Raw genomic sequence first — 16,054 nt, forward strand, 5'->3', positions numbered from 1 at the left:
CCCTTCAGGGCGAAAAAGGAAGATGCAGAGCATCTAAACTGCAAAACTTGCCCCTGTGAAAAGCTTTTCCAGTTCTGGTTTTGTTGGGTTTTTTTATTTGGTTGTTTTTTGTGTTTGTTTTTTGGGGTTCTTTTGATGTTTGTTTGGTTTGGGGTTTTGTGGGTTTTTTTTTGGTTGGGTTTTTGGGTTTGTTTTTTTTTTTTTTTACAAGGAGGACAACAAACGGGAAAACGGACATCAAATTTTGGCCAGATATAAAAATCTATTCTGAGTGAAAAAGAAATGATCCTTTCTTCTATCCCATGAAAGATACACAGAGGCTCTTGCTGTTCAAGGAGTAACTTTATACATCTCTAAAGCCCTCTCCCTCTTGAGCAACAGCTCTTCTAGGGGTGTATTAAAAACAATCAGCAATACCTTACCAACCCTCTGCTAAAAGCAGTGGTGATGAAACAGCCACCAAAACTATGGTCTGTGGTGAAAAAAGAGTTATTGAAGGGCCTGGCCCAGCAATACCTTGTGCTGCAGCCCTGTGCCAAGGAGCACAGCAGGGAGGCTGAGGATTTCCTGCTGGGAAGGTGCTCTGGCAGCCTGTGGTCATCCAGGTGAAGCCTGGTCCTCCCACCACGCTTCCCCAGGACCCACCTTCTTGATGCTCATTCCCAGCAATGTTCTATGGCAAGGAAATGGACAATAAAGCCAGTTCCAGGTGACAACCCTCCATGAATGTCCCCACAGCACGGTGTCTGCACTGCTGTGCATGGTTCCTCTGCCTGCAGCTGGGAACACACGAGGCCACAGACACAGTCTGAGTCCTTGGCTGCCTGAAGCAGGAGGAAAAGCCTGGGAGGTGGCTCTCCCTCTTGTCCCACTTTGACTTCTTTCTTTGAACTGTGCTGGAAGTTTTCTTCTCCTCAGCTGTAGTTAATCTGCTCACAAAGTCGCACAGAATATGAAATTAAAAATGTGACAGGCATTTTTTCTGTTGTCTGCTCTTTGACAGCTTTTGGAAGAGAAACTCAACTTCTGGCTTTTTGCCAGGAGGATTATGTTGTTTCACTTATGAAGAATGCATTTTTCATAAGCAACTATTTTACATTGCAAACTCTGGGCTCTTATTCCAGACAGATAGACTACTTTCATGAAGTTTCCCCAAGATCTCATCTGGCTTTTAAGTCCACAAGTGTTAACCTAGAACTACTATAGCTGGAGAACTGCACACAAAGGTATATTCATCAGGTCTGGGGCTGCTCTCACACTGAAATAAACCTGTAGAAGTTAAAAAAAAACCAATACATTCATAAAAGTGAACACATTTGAGCATAGTGTACAATTATAGAGAGACTGTATTGTGACCTGTGGCTGTGGCTGGGCAGGAAACACTTTTCCTGCTTTGCAAATATTCCTGGGATTTCAGAAATTACTCCCATTTCCATATGTAGAAAAAAAGAGTTATTTTACTGCTTTCATTGAAATGAAAGAGCAGAGAGACAGGCAGACAGCCCACAGGGCTGTGGTTAGGGCTCTCACCTAGGATGAAAGGGATTTAGGATCAGATTAGCCGCTCTTGCTGTGGTTTGCAGAGGGGACCGGCCGCTGGGCTCTCGGAGGCACCAAGTGCTCATTAGGCTGCCGGCTTTTTCAGCTCTCTCAGTCGACGATTTTCAGTTTTGCACAGATCATTAGCTGTTCACCAGATCAGGGACTTGAAGCTAATTAATCTCCATGGGAGACTGATGCCAAAACCATCTGCTTTAGGCCCCCAGACAGGTCAGGCACGACAAGCAGCAGTCGGGGGGTGAGGCCTGCAGCAGTGACTCAGCGCCCGCAGCTCCGGGCAGGCCCCGGGCGCAGCTGGGGCTCCGGCTCTGTCTGCCCTGCCCTGCCAGCAGCCACCTCTGTCTGCCCTCCGAGGCACTGCTGAAGGGCTCTTTGGGAGCGGAGAGCCAGCCCAGAGGACAGGTGCTGGCTGTGTCACACGTCCCTGAGGTGCGAGCAGCAGGTCCCGCTCCACGGGAGAAACCCGTGTGAGTCCGTCTGCACAGCATCTTAACCCTGCACCCTCACCACATCAGCCCTCTGAGGGACGGGATCCAGCCTCCAGGCTAGAAACTGGGCTAAAATAGAGATGGGTTCTGTCCTTCATAGACAAACCATGCCATTGCTGTGGTAGAACTCACGGGAGTGGAAGGAAAGGTGACCCCAGTTGGGTTCAAGGTAATCTGAGAAAGAGGGCCCATGGCTCTCTCCCTACAACCAGCAGTGGTCACAAATAAAATCCTCCTCACTCCTTTCACACCAGTTTCTTGCTCACTGGCCTATATTATGCTCACTGGGCCAAAGGAAAGCTTTCAGGTTTCTCCAGCTCCAGAAACTGCCCTTATTTAAAGAATTTCCTAAGTTTTACATAAATTTCCAGTGTCATGGGAAGCCAGCCCAGAAGGGAATCTCACCCAGTCTCCTGCATATCATAAGAAATGAATTCTCTAACAAATTCCATAGAATGAGCCCAGCACAGGGGAACAAAATGCTGCATTTCAGCATTTGTTTTTTATCCCTCTTTGTTCTTCTCTGATTATTCTTTTCTTTATTGAAAAAAATAAAAAGCAAAATGAGGGTGCAAGAGAGGTAAAATATGAATGGAAAACTCCTACTTGAAACCTCTGAAAGCTCTTTAGCTTAGCTTGTTACTCTGGGGACAAGAGAAAGGCACTGGGAAAAAATGTGAAAGAAAATATTTTCTACATTTATTTTTTCACTTTGTCAAAGTTGTTTTAATGTCAGGACGTTTGTTTGTACAGAACCCTCTTACTGGGATCAGCCCTGCTGTGGGAGCTCAGCCCCCATAACATTGCACATTCTGTAACCCAGACACCTCAAAAGGGGTACCCAAATCAGGGCTTAAAATACTCCTCATCTTTTCCTGGAGCTGCTCTAGAGTGGGGCTGCTGACAGGCTGGCCAGGGATACACTTGCAAGTGAGTGCTCTTGAGGTTACAATTAATGAGTGAAATTTAACAGTACATGATTTTTGACGTCTCTCACTAAAGAAGTCAGTATTTTGTGTGGAGTGTTCCAGGAATATCTTTAGGATGAGTTACAAACATAGAGACAACAAGACAGCAAGTTACAACACACAGCCTGCACACATCACCCCTTGGCTCCATTGTGGCCCCAGGTACTTATTGTGAAACAATTTCCAGCTTCTTATTTACCATATTTTCTCTTTAAAGCCACTATTGCCTGGTTTCAAACTCACTGTTGGTCAAAATTATGTTCTGTTTAAAGCAAAAGCAAATTATATCTCAGAGAGCCAGGAGAAGATGGCTAGAAAGCAAGATCCCCTGGGTGTGGAGGGGGATGAGTTCCCCCTCCTGGGCTGAAATGATCTGTTCATGAGCACAGGTGCTCTGGTCTGGGTACATCTGGCCTGGCCAGCTGCAGCTTTGACCTTCACCCCCTGCATCTCACATCTGATTAATCTGGGAATGCATTTCTTTAAGGGCTTGACTTTGGTTTTTGAGCTTTCAGAAGTAGTTTCCATCAGTGGCTAACATGCTGGGGTGAGTAGGCACTAAATGAAATGGAGGAACCAGAATTTAGCCCAATGATGACAATCCCAAGCAACTCCATATTAATGGGAACTGCTGAGAGTGCTGTTTTGGTTGGGTTTAGTTCTGAAATCTTCAAACACAGGTTGGTCTTGGACTTTCACCTTTTTCAGAAAGTCCTGGCCAGGACACTTTCTAGAGATGCATAAGGTTAGATGCATAGACAACATTCAAAATACATTAAAAATAGAAACCAAACAGGAATTCCCCTCCTATGCCTCCCCTCCATTTTATCTGAGCTGCTCAAAGGCAGCAGGGCTCCTGCAATGAGGATCATGTGGTGCCACACCAGTCACTGCAGAGCAAAATGCAAGTGGGAAAAATTAATTTCTTTAGGGGATGAAATGAGCCTCATATTTAATTCCATTAACTGCTCTGTTTCTCCCAGGCATTCTGCAGGCAGCAAGGGAATAAGAAAGATCCATTTCACATGATGAAAAGGGCATCTTTGAAAAGAAACTCCTGGAAATGGGTGGCTTGAGGTACAGCAGCTGTAAAATTATTCTGATATTTAGGTTGGAATTCTAATATTTTATGTATGCCTTGACACAGAGTTTTCTTAAATGTTTTTAGAGAAGATCTTGTAGCTGGAGTATAATGAGCAAAAAGTAGAATGACCTTTGTTTTGGTTTATGCTTTGGGATTTTTTTTTTTAACCCTTGAACTTAGTCCCATTTTTGTCTTGAGCACAGTCACTAGATAGAGGACAGACTGCACACACACAAATACACACAGAAACAAGCACTTGCTTTCATAATATCTGTCATCCATCCAAATCCACTCTGCCTTTTCTTCAAATAGACAACATTATTAGCTGTACCCTTTGCCCTTCAATTACCAAGCACTTCATGAGTCTTGCAGCACTCCTTCAACTTCAGAGCAGCATGGAGCTCAAAGAAACAAACAAAAACAAATAAACAAACAAACTACTTCCCTGGATTTCCATACTGATGATATAGGGCAGAGAGGAGACTGCAGAGTAGGAAATATGACTCTGAGCGTTCAGTATGGATTTTAGTTCTCTTTGCCCTCATTTTGGGTTCTTGCATGATTTTGAGATTTTTTTTTTTCTGTAATGTAAACGTGGTAAATTCTGATTCTGTGATTCCTTCCTGTTCAGCAAGTCTTACTTTGCACATCTGTTCTGTAGAGTTTTACTAAGGTGGTTATCACTGACCAGAACAGAGATGGTGTGAATAGTCTTAGAAATGTAACAAGTTTGAGAGCTGCCACCAAAGTCACCCACACAGACAACATTCAGGTGTAGTTTCATGACAGTTCCTACCCACTCTTATGAACTCTAATGTCTGTCAAGTGCAGTGAACACCCTTGCTCACCAGCAGCAGTCCCCTAACTCTCCAGGAGCTGCTGTGTGGATGTGCAGTGTGAGACCATGCTTCTCTCTCAGGTCACATCTGTGACCATCTCTTTATCCAGTGTCCCTCGAGGTACATTCAGTGCCCCTGGAGCTCCAGTGGTTTACATGGCTGAGTGCTCAGCTTTGAGCTGAGAGTGTCCTCCAGGGTCTCCCTTCAGGTACAGGACAGGCACTTCCTGCCAGGGCTTCACAGCACAAAACCTGCTCCCTTTTGGGGGGTGACAGGAAACATCTTCACTGTATCCAACAGCATTGCTTTGCTATTTGAAACCTCTTCAGCTCTCTGAGCTCCTTTCCAACACAGAGTGAGCAGAATCTATGCAGTGGCATATTCTCAGCTCTGCTAAGACCCCAGAGCATTAATTTGAAGAGATGCAAACACCTTATTCATACCATGGTGCTCACCTGAAGGTCAGTCAGGCTGCTCAAATGCTGTCCCAGGAAACCAAGCATGTGCTATGCTGAGTGGAACTACCATTGCCCTTATGGCATACTCAATGGCAGAGCAGAAAGTTGTAGGAAATGTGTAATAACATGATAATAATGTTAATAATAATAATGTTAATAATAATGTTAATAATAATACTAATATTAATAATACTAATATTAATAATAATAATAATAATAATAATAATAACAATAATAATAATAATAATAGTAATAATAATAACGAAAACAACAGCATGTAAGAATTGTGCCAGGAAGGGAAGCATTTGACTGAGATCTGAAAAATTATGACTTCTCTGCAATGTGTTATCCAGTAGTTTATTAAATTACCCAAAAGCAAAAGGCTTCTTCTGACCAAGGGTGTTTCATCACCCAGAACATGTTCCCACATTCAGCAACAGCTTTTGCTCAACTTCAACTGAATTCTCTTGCATCACCCTGGCTGTGGACACAGCTGTAAAATCACTCCCTTCCCTAGTCAATATAAGGCAAAATATTTATTTTAATAGTGCTGGCTAGGCCAATTTCATTCATAATTGAATCAGTGGTTTATTTCTAGGTCTTTTCACTGGCCACCCATTCATCACTTTTAACCACAGGGTTCAAAGAGCTGCTGGAAGGCAGAATCTTTTCAAAACCCAGCTCAAGTGGAGTGTCACAGCCCAAGGGCCAGGCTGTCAGCCATGCTCTGCCATCCCAGCCCCTCAGCCTCAGAAAGGCTCTGCTGCACAAAGGCCATTCCAGCAAAGAGCTCTGCAGCCACTGGCACCTTGGGGCAAACTTTCAGTGACAATGGAAAATGCACTGGTTGAGTCAAAGATGGCTCAACCCAGGCTCATCCCACTGTCCTGGTGTCCCCTTAGGGCTGCTGGTGATCCCAGGGGAGTAGAGCTTTTTGGATCCTGTGGTCTTCAGCATCATGTGGCTGCACATAATCCATCACAGATGCACACTGAGCTCATGTTCTCTCTTTTTTTTTTTCTGGTGAAGGTAACCAAGGGAGCTGTACCTACTGTCTTGCTCTATTGCACACCTACCTGCTTGTAGTATTTCACAGCTCCTCTCCTGCAGACAAGAATTGCTACAGTGCACCAAAGCTCTCCCTTGCACAACAGTGCAGACACGGTGGTGCACAGAGTGATTTTCAATACTTCACATGTCATAAGAGAAGAGATCTGCAAAAGATTTGAAGCTAAGAGGTTTAGACCAGTGGTGTATCTCAAGGAGCTCCCATGCACAGCAGTACAAAGAGAAGCCAACACCCTTTCTCAAATAACTGCCTTGTGCAGGTAGGGAAAGCTAATGCTCAAAGAGTCTGTGATTTGGAGCAAACACCAAAGACAGCAGACTCCATCCCCTGTAAGTCCCAGTCCCAGCAGGCAGTCAGGCTGACACATACCCAGAAGTGCTTGGTAACATTTTCTGTTGGAGTCCAACCTTTTATGTCGTCATATTCTGCAAATTTTTATATTTCCTTTTCCAAGCAGAATGTTTCACTCTGCTGCCTCTCATGCTTCTGTCCTTCCCAGCCTCACTCAATTCAAGAAAGTAATTTTTTTTCAGCCAGTACTATACCTCTTTCTCTTGTAAGCATGGCTGGTCATTTTCAAAGTGCCTAAAATGATCAATATTCAGATTGAACAGTCAAATTCTCAAATTTGTCTCCAATTTTATAGACACTCTTGGTGCCTATCTCCAATATCTGCAAAATTATACTCCTATGAATTGGGCAAACAGCTGATGGAGAAGGTGGATTATCACCACAGTTCAAATGATGACCGGAAGAGAAATACAGTTTTTCCACGACAATAAAAATTTCAGTGACCAGACCCCAGTCTCCTTTTTCAGTTTCACATCTTTCAAATATTTTGATCAACTTTCCACTCTCTCCTCCAGCCACTCCTGCACTGCATGTCAGCTGATTTTTTCATGGAGCCAAGCTCTTTTGATCCATTAGAAACTTGTCCAGCATCCATTGCTGAAGCCAGTTGGAACACAATTTGCAAAAGGAGAACACAAATCAAGTGGTAAATTTGTGATTTTCATGCAAACCATACAGATATCAGTGAGCTACTGATGCCGTTACACCATCCATTCCTCTGACCAGCAAAGTCTGAGGCCTTTTTCTCTGGAGAGCTATACTGGAAAATCTTTAGATAATCTTGTTCTCAGAAGAGGATCTTGAGCTGGGCAATATTTATTTTGGTTGAAAAAGTAAATATGCTATTGTAGATTCTTAGATGGAAAAAATATCTCATAAGAAGAAGCAGAAGGATGGTTATGATTTCCACTTTGATGATATATTGATCAAGATAAGAAATAATTATACAACTCCTCTAAAATATTATACAAATGGAGAAAAATTACTCTATTTAAAAAGCCAGAAATATGTGTCTTGGAACAAATCCAGCTTGCACCAAATGTCTACTTTTAAACTCAGTGACAAATGGAAAGAAAGCTGCAGTGATTAGTTACAGCAGTTTTAAATAAATATAAACTAGGAATGGCTCTGACTGGATCTGGACAAACTGACATCCAGAGCTGAGAAGTGACTCTAAGATTTCAGGAGGATGTGGAAGGGGGAGACCTGCTGGGAAGAGTAGAGCCTGAGAAGTGTTCCAGGATGTGATTTACAGAGAACTCTTGGGGAACCTTGCCCCCATTCCAAAAAGCACGAACACCTCAAGTGTCTTGCTGTGTGAAAGCTTCCCATGGGAAACTTTGGTGCAATAATCCACGCAGGGACAGCCTAGCATAGGATAACAACCTCTGGCAGTGTGGAAGCAGGCAGTAGTGATGGTGAGGAACAGGCACCCAAACCCCTCATGCAGTGTCCTGACTCCTGTCTTGTGTGTGTGGGTTTGCTTGCAAGAGCCATGAAACGTTCACAGTTTTAATAAATATTTCAGAGTGTCTGTGTGGTTTGTGGTGAGCTCACACCTCACTTACAGAGCTCCTCAGCCACTGCTGCACCCACTTGCCCAGATGTCTGAAATGCCCATTGCCCATTCCTCTGCTGCCCTCAGACCCACCCCCCTTGATACCTGTGGGTGCTGCTGCCAAATACACAGCCGAGCTGTGAGACCAATCAAACTAAACCCTCTTTTGGTAAAGGTACTGTGAGTACAAGCCCTGAACTAAATGCAGCAAATCCTCAGGAATCTGAAGTGCAGATGACACATAAGACTCAAGGCTGGGGCCAGTCTGTTGCTGAATGTTTTGCACAAGCTGTGTTTTATCAGCTCAGAATGGCCCATGCCAATGAACACAGTGGCACAAATGGCACTGAAGCTCTGCCTGTGCATTGCACAGTAATTGTCAGACAAAGGATAGCAACAAAGCAGAGACTCACATAAAATCAGATTAAAAACTTTAACTCTTGGTGCATCATGCACAGTGTTTCCATGGATCTGTAATTGCCCAGGGAAAGAATTTGCAGTGGGAAGCAGAGGCTTTCTCTGAATTTGCAGCAAGCAGTTCACTGCTGCTCAGGCTGCAAACACAAGCTATGGACAGCTGACATCTTCTGAGTGCACATCAACCCCAACTCTGATTTATGTCTGAAGCTTAAGCAAGATTTATCTTCAGAGCCACCTCAAGGAGTATTATGTGAAAGGGGAATGAATAAAGCAAGAAAGCCATAAATTTCTCTTCCAGTACAAAAACCTGGACACTCAGTAACCATGCAGAGACAAGAACTGAGTGGAGCACATCAGGGTGAATGCTGTGATCTATGTTAAAAACCTTCTCTAAAGTCCTCATTAGCATTCCTTGCTAATTCCTTGCTGGGGGGAGCAGGTATTCATATATCATGAAAGAATATAAATTTTTAAGTAATCTACTGTTTTAAATCACTTCCTCACTCAGCCCCCAAACAAACAGAAAAGCAAATTAGGATCTGGAGAGAGAAATGTTCTCTCTTTGACCAGACTCACTGCACAAAATACCTGGAGCTAATTCTGCTTTCTTCTGGCATAAAGGGAATAAAGGTCAAATTGTTTTAAATGTCAAATTGTTTTGACATTTTGTCAAATTGTTTTAAATGTCCAGTGTGATTACTGGCAACAGAAAGGAACTGAAAGAAACTTTTTTTGTTGTTTTTTAAACACTGAATAACACAGACAAAATGGCAAAAATGGCTGGATAAAAATCTGGGCTACATAATGCTGGTTTAATTATATTTTCTGTTTAAGTCTCATGTCCTGGTGATAAATTCTTACTAATTCACTCTTATCCCAGATTTCTTCCCCCTGTGCTTCAGTAGTGTATTAAAAAGGCATTCTGCTGATGGACTTTTGTAAATTTTAGTGGAAAAAAGTGAAGAATTGTCACTGATAGTAGGCCTATGGCCACAGATATAAAAATTTTATCCAGTCCCTCTGCAAAGTGTTGTCTACTAGTAGAAAGGAAGCACACAGGAAAGCAACAAGGATGCTGAACCTACAGAAACTGTAAATGAGTAATCTTTAAAATTTCATTCCTCCCCTGCAGGACACGGAAGGCAATAAATAAGGAAGACCCAGCTAAGGGGGTAGAACACTCCTGATGTCCATGCACGGGTGATGCGGGAAGTACAAACTTCAACAGAACATGCTGAAAAGTCTGCACGTTTCCTGGGTGTGATGCATGTTAAACTCACATTACTCATGTTAAACAGGAGCACAGAGGTTTATTTCAGCAGAATAACAGCTCTTGTAAACATAAACAATAATGAAGGAGAAAAGCAAATTCACCTGGGAGACAACAGAAGTAGAAAAACAAAGAGCTTATGCTAGAGCCAGGCCTAAGCCCAAAACCTGTTCAGCCTCCATCCCCAAAAACACTGATACACAGCTGACCTCTGTAAAATCCTGCTCAGGTACTTTTCAAGCCCTTGTGCTATTGAACATAACAATTTACAAGCCTTCTGGAAACACGATATGGAAGGACAACAACACTGTAAAAGCTGAGTGTAAACTATACCAACACACACACAAGCTGGATGCAAGTACTTAGTCTCTTCAGCTCTCCTTTATATTTATTTAAAGCCAGAATTTTATATTATGTTAATATATTTGTATAATATATAATATAGTATATATTATGTTAATTAATATAATATAATCATATTATATTATGATTAGCTAGAACTCAGCAATCCATGACCTCTTACCAGTGTGATGGACCAAGGCAATGGGAAACAACAGATTAACAACTTAAAGTTAAAAAACCCATAAAGTTACAAATAGATGCTCTTTCTATTGCCCGTGGCTTCATTCTGCAGCAACATTAATGTGTCCCCAGGGAATAAATAGGGCCATATAATGGCAATTATTGTCATGGGCTCATTGCAGACATGACCTCACCCTCAGGACTTGGAATCTGCCCCTGACTGGGCTGTAGCTCCAGAGGAATTTTAATGATGGGGTGTGAGGGTCAGGCTGTGACACCTCTTTTGCATAATAGAAACCCATCTGGTGGGGTTGCCTGGGGCTGATTGCTATCTGAGCTCCCTCAGGGTCTCCGAGGAATGAGTTGGGTCAACAGGTAGCTGAACACTCAGACCCAGTGCTTTAGTTACTGTAAGTGCCCTGACAGAAATATTAAAAATATTCTATGGTGCAGCCTCAAATTTGAACACTTGAAAATCATCTGGTTTGGAGTAACACTTGTTTTCCTCATAGATCTAGAACAGCCTTTTCCTATTGTACCCCAAATAACAGACAAGTCTGTCTTGTGCTCTCAGCTTTTACCCATCTGTAGTTCTGTGTTACCTGCTAGGGACACTCACTTTACCCAGAATCTCAGAAAGGCATTCAGCAGCACCCAGGAACCTGGAGAAAAGTGTGACCTAGCAGTGACCTGTTAACCTACAGACTGCTCACACCTTCAGCTGCTGGGAGCTACCAGGCTTGGTGGGAAGACATCTGCTGTAGTGCACAAGCATTCTCAGCTAACAGACATCTCTCCCAATTACTCTGCAGAAAGCTAATTCCAGCTCCCACTTGGCACCAAATCCAAGTATCCCAGGACCCCTTTTAAATGGTGAATGAAGCCTTCGTTTTGTCAGCCTCTGCCATGCCAGTCCATTAACCTCAGTGAATTACCTTGGAGTCCCCATCCATCAAAGTGTCTGTCTACCTGATGAAATGAAGAGTTATTTCTTGGGTCTGTCGCTATGTGCCAGCTCAACAGCTAAAGCATTTATTCAATATGATTAATCTATTATATCCTAACTGTGGTATCTGCCCTGTCAATCTAAAGACATGGCCAGAAAAATTCCCAGGAACATCAGAGACAACAGCAATGAGACTGACAAATCCCATGTGTATATGGCATGCTAGGGGCATCCAGGAAAGCATAAATTCCCTCCACTTCCCACACTGGTGTTGGAACACTGCTTCATTTGAGAAAAATGAACTTTGATAGGAAGCAGAAAGGGCAGGAACAACTCAAGGGGCAGCAAGAAGCATTTCACAAATAGCTCCCAGTGCCTAAGAGAACTGAAAAGACCTCTGGTAAGAAAGGTGCTTTCAGGGTGAAGATAAGATCTCATGATGAGCATCAGTACCCAGAAGTACCATGCCTCTCACCTGTTGAAATGTCTGGGATCTCCCAGATCTGTACCATCACTTTGGTGTTTAGGCTTGCTCCACCAGAATTCCACCCCACAGCCTGCAGGATCCCCAGTTGTGACAACACTGACCAAATGAAGTCAGTCACGGCTGACTGGTACCTGCCATTGCACCTAATCTCCATCCAGCACTGCAGAACATGGCCAGCTACTGCCTTTATTGCTTTTATTCTTTCACTGTAATCTAGTCCTTGAACCTGGTCCCTCTGAGTTGAAAGAGGCTGAAATGCTGCAATATCTGAAATACTGCTAGCAAGGAGCCAGCTGTGGACCAAGCACCACAGCACTGGTGACAGAAGAAAGCACTTAGCACAGAGCATATATACCAGGGTGATTTACACAGAAGGATAGGTAGGTTCTCACTATTCATTCCTGAATATTTGCTGGGCTTGCTTCAATTACAAGGCTTAGTGGCATGAACTTCAGATGTATGATGCTAAGTATTTTTCTAAGGTCATGGGCGGTAATTGAAAGACGACTTTGATACTCACATTAAAAACTACTCCTAATAGGGAGCAGCTCTGAAATCAGCCCAGCATGATGTCTTTCAGTCTTGGTAATAATGAATACACAAGCAACTCATAACAGTCTACTTGGTGGAAACAAAACATAATTTGGCTGGTCATTTGCTTTTGTTCGTCTTTTGTTGGGGAAAAGGGAGGGGAGACAAGTCCTGTGGCAATGGCATTGAACGGCCCATCTCCGTTTTGAATCTGCTGAGATTAAATATATCCTTTCAACAACAAAGGCTGAACTCTGATCAAAGCCCCACCAGCAGCACGCCCTACATTGGGACACACCAGATCCTAATTCCTGCAAGTGCCCAAGGGAATGTGAGTCTGCCATCAGTCAAGTAAGACAAGGACAAGAGAGAGCACTGTAATTTTCAGTTCAGCCCAACAAACCCTGCAGCCTCTTGGCTTGCAGTAACCTGGAATGCATCCTGCAAACAATTAGCAAAATGGCTTTTCCAAGCCCATCAACACCACATGGCTTTTCTTTGATATTGTTTTGTTCTTCTTACCCTCCCTCCCAAGAGCTTTTTCAGGAACCCCACACACATGCTGCTGGGAGTACAATTATAGGACAGTGTGTTCAAGTAAAATTCATTCAGCATGTTTCTGGGATCCCTTGTTTTTATGCAAGGGCCTCTGTACCTCTTCTGCCTGCACCCAGTGTAAGTGCAGTTGTATGAGATGCTTGGACAAGCAATTGCCCATCATGTGCAAATAAAGGCTTGTTTTGTCAAGCAAATATATATGTGCAAAAATGTACAGTCCTGTGTTGTAATTGTCTAAAATACCATTGTGGCACGACAGTGAGTTACAACACGCACAGGGATAGCTTGTCTCTAAGTAATTATTTGTGTTCTGCACAGGCCCTCCCAGAGGCTCCTCTCCAGCTGTACTGCAGTCATTTATGTAGGACAAACACTGACGTTAATAGACTGAATAAAAAAAAGTATTTTCTGTACTTACATCTCAGCTTGCAGAACTTCTATTATGGCTCAGTTATAGCTTTTTGCAGGATGGATAGGGGATCTGCACCAGCCACCCCCAGGCAGGCAGAGTTTAGCAGTGGGCAAGTGTGTAATTGCCATTCTCACCTTGCCTGCTTGTCCTTTGCTCCTGCTCCTGTACTCAGCAGGAGCAAACTTCTCCCAGACTTCTGTGTTACCCAAAGGACCACGCTACTGTTAGCAGCCTACCAAGAGTTTCTGTGTTTGCTGAGAAATTATCCCCCAAGTAAGGGCAAGTTACTCACAGGTAACGTGTCCGACAATGGCAGGTTTGTCTATTCTGTCCTCTGTCAATCAGGAGAGAGGGATCCTGCTGCCAAGCTCTTCTGTTTATGGTCACTGCATGGGAAAGGCAGGTGCAAACAAGGGATAGCCCCCAGAATCACCAACATCCAGCAGCTCCTACTTCCCTACTGCTGGTGGTGAGGGTACAAGGAGCAACAGCACAGTACAAAGACTATGGGCTGGTGAGGTGGGTTGGCCACTTACTGCCCCAGAAAGAAATGTAGCTTCAAATCTAGGCTGAGCTATCAATGGTCTATGTGTTGTTGGTAAAGTTTCATTTCCTCTCTTTCTCTCCTCCAAGACAGAATCAGGGCTCAAGGAGTATGTGCAAGTTACCATAAGTATGTGGTATTGGGAAATTGATAACTATTAATCTAAGTATTTCTGAGTCAAAATTCTCTGTCACACTTTTAAATACTTCAGGAAGATGGAACCACCCACTCTAAGTCTGTAGTTTTATTCTGTATTTGTGGTCTAGAAATAAATTGAGAATTTCCTTTTCTATTTTTAGGAGTGCAATTATTTTAAGAAACTTAAAGTTGTTGGAGATGTGCATTTCCATGCATATTGTACAATCACATCTGAAAGAGAAAACATTAAAACAAAAATACTATCTCCTATCTATCCATTAGCACTGAAATATAGCCAACCAAGCAATCAATACTATCAAATCAATCGTAAATCATAGAATCATTTTGATTGAAAAAGAAATCTAAGATTATGAAGCCCAACAGTTAACTCAGCAGCAACAAGTTCACCACTAAACCATGTCCCAAATGCCACATCTACACATCATTTAAATACTTCCAGGGATGGTGACTCAACAGCTTCCCTGGGCATGAAGAGAGTAATGATGTACCCCTGAGCTCCCTCAGCTGCTCCTAATCAGACTTGTTCTCTAGACCCTTCAACAGCTTCCTTGCCCTTTTCTAGGCAAGAAAATATTTCTTATTCAGCAACTGGACTTAGCTGCTCTGTAAATTTCCACTGAAATCCATAATACATAAAAGTCTATGTACTTTATCAAACAGGGATGCAGTTACCTGCAGAGCTATGCTGCACTGCAGGGAAGAGTGTGCATGGGCATGGATATGGTCTTTTATTTTCTGTGATGCTGTGTTTATCTGTAGGTCTGTGTATTCCAATTGTGCCTGACAGCTGCCTGATAAATTGCATGGCCACTGCAAAAAGAGATAAACCCTGCTGCAGCAGTTTGCTGATAACATCAGTGTTCAATTTAAGGCAAATGCTAAATCACGGAAATCAACAGTTCATGCAGAGATCAGAGATTGCTGGGGTTCAGAAGCTAACAAGCAGTGTGACTTTGCTCTGGAATACAGGAAATCATAGTTCAACTTTCCATACAAGCATAACAGTGAAAAGATTCAGACTTGGTGAAGCACTTCTGGGAATTTGGGGGCAGAAAGATAACTTCTTTTGACTTTTAAAAATTGGGTTTAGTAGCAGTAGTAGCAGTATTTAACATAATATTGCACATATTTTCTTTTCAAATAGCTCTTTCCAATAGCTCTCTTAAAGGTGGGTGGGTTTTTTGCATTCAATAAGCAGAATCTCAAATTGGGAGCTCATAACAATTGGCATATTTGTGATCTCTGACTATTGTTGTTCTCAGTTTCATATTTCCTGTGTGACATTCATGATTATGATCTAAAAAAATGACTTTATGTGCATGATTTGTAATCATTGGTTAAAAGCAAACAATTCCACAGTTAAGTCTTTCTGCCAAATAGTCTTCTAGAGAAAATGTAAGTGGCTGTAATTCAGTCAAGGCAAATCCAAGGCTGTATCCAAGCAGAATCCTCACTGCATTTCTTCTAAACTAACAGCCCCATCTGGGTATATATTTTTAGTTTTCAACGCAAAAATATGCAGTAATACCATGAAGGGATGAGATCAGTTACCTTTTTAACTAGGCAAAGCTTAGAAAACCACCTAACTGCTCATATTTCTTACAGTTTGTTTGTCTGTTTGTTGTTGACAGCATAAACTGTAGTCCCAGGCAGAAATCCTAGCCCCACCTGATCTCAGAGAAATTTCATTCTGTTTCAAGAAAAAGTAGGATTTCAGCTTCATTGATTCACTTGAATTCATACTGCCTAATTGTCTTGAAAAATGAAATTTTCATATCACGACTCCTAGTGCAAATCAATAAGGGAAATGTTTTCATGAATGTTAGTCCT

At 42.6% G+C, this 16,054-nt stretch overlaps 1 long non-coding RNA gene across 2 annotated transcripts; it reads left to right on the forward strand.

Annotated features, from left to right (window-relative positions):
• The first annotated feature begins 1,956 nt into the window (after positions 1-1,956).
• Positions 1,957-14,267, forward strand: LOC135295950 (uncharacterized). 2 transcript variants are annotated; one of them, XR_010357988.1, is made up of 3 exons: positions 1,957-2,217; positions 4,000-4,093; positions 9,928-14,267. It is a non-coding gene; the product is annotated as an uncharacterized LOC135295950 (long non-coding RNA). The 2 variants fall into 2 exon arrangements; XR_010357989.1 differs by lacking the exon at positions 9,928-14,267 and adding an exon at positions 6,427-6,865.
• The last annotated feature ends 1,787 nt before the right edge of the window (positions 14,268-16,054 follow it).

Source organism: Passer domesticus, chromosome 3 (genome assembly GCF_036417665.1).
Source record: "Passer domesticus isolate bPasDom1 chromosome 3, bPasDom1.hap1, whole genome shotgun sequence".
NCBI lineage: Eukaryota > Metazoa > Chordata > Aves > Passeriformes > Passeridae > Passer > Passer domesticus.